The sequence below is a fragment of the Octodon degus genome, unplaced genomic scaffold (assembly GCF_000260255.1).
Source record: "Octodon degus isolate 3935 unplaced genomic scaffold, OctDeg1.0 scaffold00002, whole genome shotgun sequence".
NCBI lineage: Eukaryota > Metazoa > Chordata > Mammalia > Rodentia > Octodontidae > Octodon > Octodon degus.
Window position 1 is genome coordinate 12,855,714 of NW_004524578.1, and position 10,159 is coordinate 12,865,872.

Genomic DNA, 10,159 nt, shown 5'->3' on the forward strand with positions numbered 1-10,159 from the left:
TCATCTCTAAAATCATGTTTCACATTCTCCAACTACAATCCTTTCTGTCACATTTGTCACAAGTTCCTCCCATCCACACTCCCTATACCTGGTCTATTGACCTCTACCTCCTCTCCCCCAGTTATCAACAACCTCCCTTCCTTCTAGCCTCCCCTTTTAGTTGGGAGTCTGGTCTCCAGGCAAGGTGTCAGCCACTATTCTGCCATTGTCCTCAACTTCAGCCCCTGTAGATCACTCTCTTGGCAAATTTCCACCTGGGATCACCCCAGACTGAGTGGTACTGATGCAGGCAGAGACATACAGCTGCACAAATCAGGGCCAATATAATGTCCCAATACTCATTTGGATGACACTATGCTGGGGCACTTCTAATTTCCCCACTCAGGTCTCTGTCCCATTGTTCACAGTGGCTCTACCCAACCAGCCCTGGGCCCATCCAGTCTCGCCTGGTGATGTTCCTTGCACCACTAGAACAAAGCTATATTGTCGGGTGTGAACATCCTCAATATCTTTGTGTTCCTCAGATCTACAGACATGCATGTGAGCCTATTTCTCCTTTCCCTTAGTAGCCATGGCCAGTCCTCTTGTGCATTGGATTTAGGGCCCTGGGGACTCCACACTGGTCACTGAGCCCAGGAAGCACTTTTCAGACCTTATCTTGTGGGAAGTTTTGGATAGGATTACTCCCTATATAAACAACAAAAACATTCAAAACACTCTCTTTTACATACCAATTCACCATATTTTCTTGGACCTTGGCACACCTTCCTGGTTATTTGTATGAAATCTCTTTATTATGAGATGGCTTCTTTGTCCCTTGAACCCATCCTTTAACTCAGTGCTTTTCAAATGCACCAAAATCACCTGTAGGGCTTAGGACATTAGGGACTCCTGGACCCCAGCCCTAGAACTATTCTGGGTCTAGCCCTAAACTGGAGAATTCACTTCCATCAATTCCTTGATTTGTGGGTTCCAGAACCACACTTTAGAAACCAGAGAGTGAAGTGTTTTTGTTTGGGCCCTTCTCCTCTTTGGTGCAATGATTCTTGATTCTGATTGCAAAATAACATCAGCTGGGGAGCTTTAAATAACCATGAAGGGCAAGATGCCATGAAGACCAAATAAATTAGACTCTGGGCATGGGAACTTTGTTGCTGGAAGGTATAAGACCATCAGGGATTATAATGTGCTGTTGGAGCTGAAAAATACCATGCTGCACCTTCTCAGTAGTTCCATCCACTAACATCATTTCAATTACTCTCTAAATGCTAATGATCCACAATGTTCAGACTTTGGCCTGATTGTTCTGAGCCCCAAACCTGTGCGTGCAGTCACCTGTGGGACAGCCACCTTCCAGGTACCTCCATCAGCATGGCCACCAGGGAGCCCATTGTTTCCTACTAAATCTCTAGTGTTTGGGGTCCATGAAAGTCCCCCTCACCACAGTTTCCAAGCTAGAATATTGCAGTTAGATTCTACTCTTCTGCTCTGTGTTAGTTTGCCATGGCTGCCATAACAAATTCTCATGTTTGGTACTCCAAAACAACAAAAGTTTGTTCTGTCAGTTTCAGAGACTAGAAGTCTGAAATTAGTTTCACTGGGTTACAGTCAAGGTGTCAGTAGGTCCAGTTCTGCCATGAGTATCATGGGGAGAATCTTCTGTCTCTTCCAGCCTCTGGCCAGCACTCTGTGGCTTGCGGTAACAACACTCCGGCCTCTGCTCCCATCCACATTGGCTTTGCCTCTGTGTGCGGTCAGATCTTCCACTGCCTTTTGCTTATAAGGCTCCTTGTGATTGTATTTCAGGCTGAAGGAGATAACCCAAGATAACATCCCTGTCTTAAAATCTTTGTCATCTCTGCTGTGTCTTTGTCATATACAGTAGCATCTTCAAGCTCCAGGAATCAGGACTTCATAGTTTTGAGGACCATTATTTAGCCCCCTGAAAGATTGCTCACCCCGTTACCCCCTTCTGCTTAAGTATCTCTACTCTTTGCACTTTTCTCCAACTCCACTGCTATACTGTTAACTCCATGTTCCATCATCTCCTCCCTAAACTACTCAGTGTTGAAAACTCTCTCAACCAATTCAATTTAGTGGTGCTTATTTGATGAAAACAAGGGAAAACAAAGATAAATCATGAGCCAAATGGCTCCCATAACCAGAGAAGGTTCTGAGAACTCCAACCAACAATGTGATCTGACAGTATTTGTAGAAAACAGAAATGAGGCATAGAAAAACCACTTCATTGGCTATGGCTTAACTAACCCATCAGTTGGTTACAGTTTAACTAGATAATTGTTCCAGCTTAGTTAATTGTTTACGAGGACCCCTCTAACAAACCAAACAAAGCCAAAAACTGTGATTATACACCATATTGGTTTAGTCTGTTGGGTCCAGTTTAGGGACTGTCCACACCTATGACATCTCAAATAGGCAATCTATTAAGGGACATGTATGTCTCTCTCTTAATAGCATTTCTCTACAAAGCAGATCAATTTAACTACAAGCAGTGATAAAGTTCCCCTGCTCTACCTCTTCCATTGGCCACCCATCATTTCCACGTGCAGCCTATTCTTCTGATTTAGATTTGGAAGCCCACATCTGGCTGTGGGTGGCACATAGCCTCCCTGATGCCTTTCCCTCAGATGTGCCAGTCCCTAACTGGGATCTGACACTAATTCTAGGTAGGTAATGGCAGGATAGAAGGAAACTGTAGGACACTCCATCAGTGTCTTCTGGAGAACTGATGAGTTGTTTGTGGAGAGAAATCCTCATACACATTTTGATTCTTGGAAGGCTAGAATTCTGTGCTGTAAGTGTGAAAGTAAAGAGAAAAAAAGCAGTTTTCTTTCTTTCAGATATGAACACTAGTCCGGCTACCCATGAAACTTACAGTTGAGATAGGAGCTACAAAACTAAACCTTAGTTACAATTGACCTGTGCCCAAGTCTGTGACTGTGGAAGCAGAGGTAGCCATGGAAACCTATCCCGGGGACCCAGGGAGGGACTACAAGGATGGGAAGGATGCTCCAGCAGAGGCACAAGCGCACACTAGGGGACTGGCACTAGACAATCTGGTCCTTATGCTCTGTGAGCTCCCTGCCTTTCTCAACACTGACTCATGCATACAGCCCAGATCTCTTCTCCTTTACACTCTGAGGGTTGGGTATTGTGTTCCAGTGAGGAAAGCTAAAGAATGCATTGATTATACACTCAACTTCTAGAACTTTACTATCATGCCAGTTGACCATGCCAAGCCCCACCAAAATGGCCATGGGGAAGGTGCAACTGTGAGAAGTCTAATGGTTTCCTTCTTTATTTGTTGGTCTACAAGTCTTCTTTCACCCTTGCCCCTGCCCAACACTGTCAGGAAATGACTGTCTCTCTCGTCCTTCTCCACAGCCTCCTTTATCTGCATGCTCCTCCATCTGCTGCACATCTCAGAAATTCACTTACTGCATGCTGTTCCTCTCCCTGGAGACCACCCTCAGCCCCCACCTTGGAAGCACTTTTCCTTCAAGAAGTAGCCTCAGTGCCCCTTCTTGCTGCAGCCTTCCCAGCTCTTTAGGCAGAGGCAGGAATTTCCTCTTTTGCATACAAGCAATGGCCACATAATCCCTAGGAGAGCAACTGCTAAGCGGCAAGGCCAGAATCTGTTTACAGGTCTGTCTCCCCCATTATTGTGTGAACTTGCTCACGAGACCTCATTCAACTCTGGGTTGCCCATGGCCAGTGGCAAGCCCAAAGGATAATTGGCGTTCAACATTTATCTGATACGATAAAGCAAGACAGAAAGGAGAGATCTTATCCAGCAAGGCTGGAACAGCCTCAGGCAAGTAGGGTAAGTGGTGCCTAGAGAGTCAGCAGTGAAGGCTCCTCTCTCTCCCTCTCTCTCCACTTGCCCTTCCCCTGCTCCCACTTCTTTTGTGACTTAATTGGGATTTGGCACTTCAGCCTCTTGCCTGGCCCCTTAGACAGAGAGTCCTCAGCAATGAAAGCTCTCCACATTGCCTGCTTCACCTACAGGGCTTGCTGAAATGATGCTCTGGGTCCCTCTTACCTTCTAGCACCTGCACAGGCTGCCCAGGTTTCCTGTGATAGGCTAGATTGGTGAGCTGAGTGCTTTAGACAAGTCCCCACATCTGACAGAATTTTAGCCTAGCAGTACAGGAGCTTAGGAAATTAATCAAAAGCAAAAGAAGTCCCAGGACTTTAGATTTGCAATCAGGGAATCCTCAGCCCCTGGAGCTGGCAGTATTAAGGGAGCTAATTTGCTGACCGTGGGAGCTCAGCTGGTCTCTGTGTTCTGGGCTCCCTTTGCAGTGGGAGCCAGGCACTTTCTCCTTGTGCCAGACAATGAGACACTGCAGAGAGGCAGCAGGCACAGTGCCGCAAATGCAAAGCAGGGGCCCAGTGCCAAGATTCAGAGAGGCAGATGATTCCTTGGCAGCCTATGAGCCTGAACCTATCCACGACCCCCGCCAATTCTAAAGGAAATCTGGAAGAGAACTGATTATCATTGGGCACCAACCTGTGCCTAGGGCACTTTATAAGTTTTGCCTCATTTAGCCCATCCTGTCATTCTGGGGCCTCCAACTGCCATCCCAGGAGACAAAGGACAAACGGGGGCTCCTGAGGTCATAGTAGGCTACCTCTTTCAGAGCTGCAGGCTGTGCCCACATAAAGGCTCTTGGCCAAACAGGTAAATAGGCTGCCTATACTCTTGGTGAGAGGTGAGCTAGGCCAAGAGAGGAATCTTTTCTATTGCAAAGTTCTCCTGGAGACTGGCTAGCACAATGCTCCCCAGCTACAGCTAGGACTCAACTACAGTCCAAACACTTAACTCCTGCCTCCCTGCGAATCTTAGCCTTAATTGTCATCCCAAAGGAGATTTAAGTTCAGGTAGAGAAAAACAAATAGAACATGCCAGAAACTCAGTGGTTAACCAGTGGCCCTTTATCTTCTAATTTACCTAGGTTTCACCCAGCCACTTCTCATTTTATTAAACCCTTGGGTTGCAGTTGGGTAGGGTAGGAAGAATAACAATTTAGCCACTTCAAAAAACACTAATCATCAGTACTGACACTCTCATCACTAAGGTCCTTCTGAACACAAGGTAGGAAGTCTGATTGGCTCTCATAACAAAGTTCAGGCCTGGAGGTCAGAACCTGCCTCTCTGCAGTGTCTCATTGTCTGGAATTGCCATAAGTAATGAATTAATGCTAGGTGAAGGTGTTGCAAATTTGATCATGATGGCTATCTTCTTACAGCCTCTGCCTTTTGCTTCTATCTCTTTTAACCCTGGTGCATCCTGTAGACTTCTGGTAGAGAAACCATATATGTATGAAAATGAAATTGTATATATATATATCTTAACTCAGAAGCCTTCAGGGGGTCCATGCTGTTGAGAACACAAAGCCTTAATTTTCTCCAAAAGTGATTCTTAGAGTGTGATTTCCCAGAGCAGGAGCATTAGCAGCCTCTTGAGGACTGGTTACCATTGTAAAGGTTTAGTGTTTCACTGCAGAACTACTGAATCAGAACAGAACCCTTGGGATGGTGGTGTCCAGTGACCTGTATTGGAACAATCCCTCCAAGTACTTCTGATTTTGGCTAAATATGACCTGTTCTGAATTTGACCTGACTTACGTCTTGATTTACTTTCTCTTCATTACTTTTCAGTCCTGTGAAATCCATTTTTTTTCCCCTGCTCTTGATAATGGCCTGTTCAGTTGTCCTCTGCAGTTCTCCTGTGGTGGTCACTGGGTACAGAGAAGCTGGTTGGGTCCTAAATTTCTATCCTCCTCTTTCTTGTTGTGATTATCTCTGTATAATGGATTGTGGGGAGCTATAATGAATTACATGAAAGTGCAGGGTATCTGATAATACTTGAAGACATGACTTTGCTGTGCAGGTGCACAGTAGGATACACTCATGTAACCATATACTCATGTAATCATGACTTAGCATTAGATCATTATACAGGTGCTACATGGGGAAACATACAGGAATGTAAATATGTGATAGGGATATGTATAACAACTAACCAATATAGACACAGCTTGTTCCTGCCCTGGTTGTTACCTGCTGCTATTGGGTTGCTGATGTCTGCCTCTGTGTGCTCTTTCAGGGGACCTCAGGAGCAAAGCCACTCCTTCAGCCTCCTTGACCCTGACATGGAGATATCATTATGTATAGTTTATCACTACATTTTCTTTGCAACTAGAGAGACTTCTGAGAAGCAAGAAGGGATAGGGCCAAGCCCATCTGTGGTCCTCATTGCTGTTTTCTGATCTGGTCCCATAGAATTTTTGGCTCTTCTCCAAAGCCAAAAGAACTATAAAAGGTAAACATTTTGAATTGATTGAGGACATTGAGGTAGGCTTTGACAGCACAGCTAGAGATACTCATGGAACTGCTTCAGAAAGTGGCAAGAACAATGGGGTCAGCGTGTTCACAATAAGGGGGACTAATGACATTGTGTCTTTTACTGCAATAATTTTTTTAAAATATTAAATATTCACCATAGATTTAGATTATACTTCACATCTTACATATTTCCTGGGTCCTCTGCCTTTGTCTCTTGGGGGAATCTCTCTGGGTGCCCCAGGCAAAGCTCCTGAACCTCCATCCCAACCAACCTCAAGGCTGCAGGTGGCAATGGTGTGGCTTCTTTCCTTGGTCGAGATGACATCCATACAAGCTGGATGCACAATTCAAAGTGGGGGCCTTAGTGACAGTGATCAGTGTGTGAAGTCTCTGTGTGTCCTTGTTCTCAAATGTCAATAGTAACTGGGTGTGGGGAATGCATTGCAGCCACTTTTCTTGGTGTTTAGATCTCAGCATTAGAATATGATCACGGCCAGCTCTACAATTCTACCAGTCTTCACGAAGCATTTTGCTTTCATCTAATCTACCATTATTAGTGCCCATCCACAGCAAAACTGTATTTTCCTCTTCAGAATACTCAGGCCTGTTTTTGCTCATTTCTCCACAATCAGCAAAGGTCAGGTCTGTGCTTCTCACCCAGTGGTTTCTAGCAGAGTCTTCTCGGAAAGGGAATTTTCCTGTCCTTGTGATGAGAACAAAATGTATGTCACCTCCTGCCTCTGACAGATAGCACAGCATTTTCTGCAGTATGAGTCTTGACCTATGGTAATGACCGTCCTCCGAGGATGGCCTGTCCTGGGCAGCTGGATCCGGGGTCTGGCTGAAATAATCACAAAAATACACTGAATACAAGACCACTCCATAAATAGACCCAATCTGGGCTTTTAATCATTTTAGTAAATGAATTGAATTAGCACATGCCTAACCCAAGCAAATGTGATGTAATGCACATAGCTTGCTGTCCCCATACTGTTTCCAGTATGATAGGACCCCAGTACAGGGCTCATGTTTACATTTGGGCTATGTGTGTATGGGGGGGGGGTACAGGGGATTCAACTCAGTGCTGGGGGTTCTCATTGAGCTATATCCATAGCTATATCCCCACATCCTTTGCTAAGTAGGTAAGTTGCCCAGACTAGACTTAAACATGTGCTTCTCCAGCCTCAGTCTCTCAGAGTGCTGGGATTATAGGGATGCACCACCAGGTCCAATTTATCTGACTTGTCTTAACTCAAATTTCCTCCCTCTTCATTCCATCCACCAGCTCCTCCTGAAGCTAAAGGTGCAAGCTAATCCCTTGAGATCCTGGCTGGAAGATTCTAAGTACCAGAGCTGCATTCCAAGTACAATAATTCCTCTGTTGATTGCCTGATCACAGGTTCTAAAGGGCAGCAAGTCTGATGAGACTGTAAACCCATACTTTCTTTATCATATCTTATCTCACCCATATAGCATGGATGTTATTAGACTTGTAATTAATAAGGAATGGATGTGAGTGAATGAACACACTCTCCCTGGATATAGTAGACTCCTATCTAGGACTCGTGACTTCCTGACATCGTGTCCCACCCAGATGATAAAGAAATAGCTGCTGCCCCTTGTGTTTTAGGGTTGTCTCATCCTCAGAGAATTGCCAGGCTGGACACGGTCAATATCATTTGCTCTACCGTGTGCCCTGGAGAGAAATGAGCACTGTGGGCCAGATGGAGCCTGTGTGTCCACTTGTCTGCTGTCCTGGTCTTTCTCTTGGTTCTTATTGTTGTTATGGTGGCCAGAGCTGACTATGATTAAGATGATGAACGTGTAAGTTACCAACTAGTCAGTGTTTGATTTAAGCTGTGTACTCAGAACAAATGCTTTCTAATTTAGAGTGAGAAACTGTTAACAAAATATCATTTATGGGTTTTATTCCAAGAGCAAAGGGGGAAACCTCACATCTTTAGTGTCTTGGCACAAAGGCTGTCTTATCCACTTCAGGTGACCATGAATGGGTCCTGGATGCTGGCTGAGATGTGGTTGCACAGTGTTTTGTATGTGGTAGCATCTGAGGAAAAAGCTAAGGCAGATATCATAGAAATGTTATTCTTAAGTCTAAATACCATCTGGACAGATGTTATTATAAGCTGAAAAATGGTCCCTTAAATATGTGCATTGCCTAAACATTGGAGCATATGAACATTGTTTTGTTTAGTAAAAAACACTGTATCTGTGATTAAACTAAGGCTCTTGAGAGGGGAATAAGAATCCTAGATAAGGCAGGTGAGCTTGATGTAATCACAGTGCTCCTCATAAGAAGGGGAGCAGGAGTCACAGGCGATGTGAATGGAAGCAGAGATCAGAGTGAGGTGCTTGAGGATGGACAGAGGGGCCATGTGGCTTTACAGAGGAGCACCAACTTGCTTGGCTTTGGGATCTACTTGGGGGAGTGGTGGAGCACACTTCCGGGTGTGTGTCGGTGGGTCTTGGGGAGTAGCTTTGAGGTCTAATTCAGTGTTGTTTCCTCTGTGGTCCTTTCCACCGTGAATGAAGCAGCTGTGCTTCACCACGCCCTTCATTATGTTTCTGGAATCTGTGAACCATGGATTGAAGCCCCCATACCATGAGCCTTAGCAAGACTATTCTCACTTAAATTGTGGATGTTCTGTATTGTGTCTCAGCAACAAGAAAGCTGATTAATACAGACCATGAGCCAAGCAGAATGCTAGATGTTGGAAAGGGCAAGGACGCAGACTCTGTCCTTGCAGTCTCTGAATGATCCAGCTCCACTGAGACATAGATTTTAGTCTAGTGAGACCGATTCCAGACACTGGATCTTCAGAACTAGAAGAGGATAATAAGCCCGTCAGCAGTAGTTTGTCACGGGCAACAGGAAATGAATATGGAAGTTGACCCTTTATTTATTACCAATTTTACAATGACAAGTTTGTTGTGGGTCTGCTTTGCAACCAGTGAAGGAAGTACCACTGTAGAAGGCTCACTTGACATTTAAGTGATGTGTATAAAACATGGTAATGATTCAGATGTGTGAAGGAATTTATCAGGAGGGGTGACTCCTTGTTTCCAGTCGGCAGAATACGCCTATATTCCTGTTAGTCCATGGACGTCAACTCTCATAGCTAAAGGGTGCTTTCCATTTCCCAAGAAAGGGTTAGAAAAAAGAAATGTGTCAAGTAGAAAATAGTTTTTAGGTTGGACCCTTCCAAACTGCTCACTACAAGCCTTTGAAATGAATTGTAAAGCTCTCACAGTTCCGCTTTCATAGAGTGGCTCTAAGGGTGGACTTCAGGATTAGACACACTTGAGTTTACACCTCAGCTTTGGCTTTTGAACTAGGGCTAGCTAATGTCTTAGGCAAAATTTCATCTGTAAGACAAGAGTAATAAAAACAACCGCACAGTGTTAAGTGAAGCGCTATACGAGGAGGGGCTAACCTGAGGTCTTGCAATACTGATCGTTTAATAAATGGGCATTGCTATTACTGACTCACCCATGGGAGGATCATGATAGTCATCTACTTTAAAAGCCATCCATAAAAGCCAATATGAATCCATCTTGGGAAGCACTTGTCATCTTTGGTTAGCTCATAGGTAAAATCAATGGGCACATTCTTGATTCCATCATGCAGCCCTAGCGTGGATCATTAGGCAAAGGAAAATATGGTGTATCAATCATGATCTCTTGATGTAGAGTGTGCCTAAGGAGAGTCACATGGGGAGAAGACACTCTCTCAGGCTTTCACAGAGAGCACATTGGCCAAGCAATGGCC